At 39.8% G+C, this 1,205-nt stretch overlaps 1 pseudogene; it reads left to right on the forward strand.

Annotated features, from left to right (window-relative positions):
• LOC103078846 (serine/arginine repetitive matrix protein 1-like) overlaps positions 1 to 445 on the forward strand; it is a 2,604-nt pseudogene extending 2,159 nt beyond the window's left edge.
• Positions 446 to 1,205: the final 760 nt, after the last annotated feature.

Consider the following 1,205-nt stretch of genomic DNA (forward strand, 5'->3'; position numbering starts at 1 on the left):
GGGGGGAGTCTCATCTTCCCGATCTGTCTCGGGATCTCCTGAGCCAGCAGCTAAAAACCCCCCAGCACCTCCACCCCCTGTCCAGTCTCAGTCACCCTCTACCAACTGGGTACCAGTGGTACCAGTTAAAAAGGCTAAAAGCCCAAGACCAAGCCCATCACTGGCAAGGAATTCAGACCCAGAAGGGGGTGGAAAGAAAAAGAAAAAGAAGGATAAGAAACCCAAGAAGATAAGAAGCACAAAAAGCACAAGAAAGAAAAGGCTGTAGCTGCAGCTGCTGCTCCTGTAACCCCTGTAGCCATTGCTGCTCCCACAACCGCGTCAGCACAGGAAGAGCCAGAGCCTACTGAAAGTGAGGCTGAAGATAACCTTGATGACTTAGAAAAGCACCTTCGTGAAAAGGCCGAGATCAGTGAGGAAGGCTCAGGTGTCCCTACAGTCCTAGGTGGAAATGTTTGTTATATAAATTTTACTTGGTTTGTACGCAGTTCAGTTTCAAAATTGATAAAAATGTGTTTGAGCTTTAGACTATAACATTTGTTGTAATAATTGCTACGTTGAAGTTCACCATGTAAAAAAAAAGGGCATGGATTTGCATTGCAAAAGGTGTCCACATTGTATTAGTGACATTCTTTCATTGATAGCTGACATAAATTCATTTACAGTGAAATATTTTAAGCCAAAAAAAAAAATCCCTTTTTTAAAAACGGGGTTTAAATATTGTTGGCCTTCTTATGGTTCCTTTAAATGCCCGTCTATTCCCAGGGGTTTTCGTTTATATTTTTTCTATCTTTTTTCCTTTTTCTCGTTTGAGTCTTAGCACCCATTTAAGTTATGATGCTTCCAAACTTGTATGGTTTTTGCAAGCTTGCCCAGAAATAAGACCGCTGTTGAACTACCACAAACGTATAAATGAATATTTTAATGCCACAGTCTTTCCTGTTGCCTGTGGAGTCTCTGCTGAAATGAATCAGGATTCGAGCTCTAGGATGAGACAGAAAATGAAAGCATGTTGCTTGCCAGGACACTGTGGGTTTATATTGATGTGTAACAAGTTGATTTGGAACACTGGAATTTCACTGTATTCTGTTTTTTTTTTATTTTTATTTTTTTGTAAAGACAATTAGCTAGTCCCAGGAAGCATCCTTCAGTTATATAAAATTTTGTTTTATGAAATGTCATGGCTCCATTCATAATTTTGTCTT

This window comes from Lipotes vexillifer, unplaced genomic scaffold, assembly GCF_000442215.2.
Source record: "Lipotes vexillifer unplaced genomic scaffold, Lipotes_vexillifer_v1.1 scaffold1226, whole genome shotgun sequence".
NCBI lineage: Eukaryota > Metazoa > Chordata > Mammalia > Artiodactyla > Lipotidae > Lipotes > Lipotes vexillifer.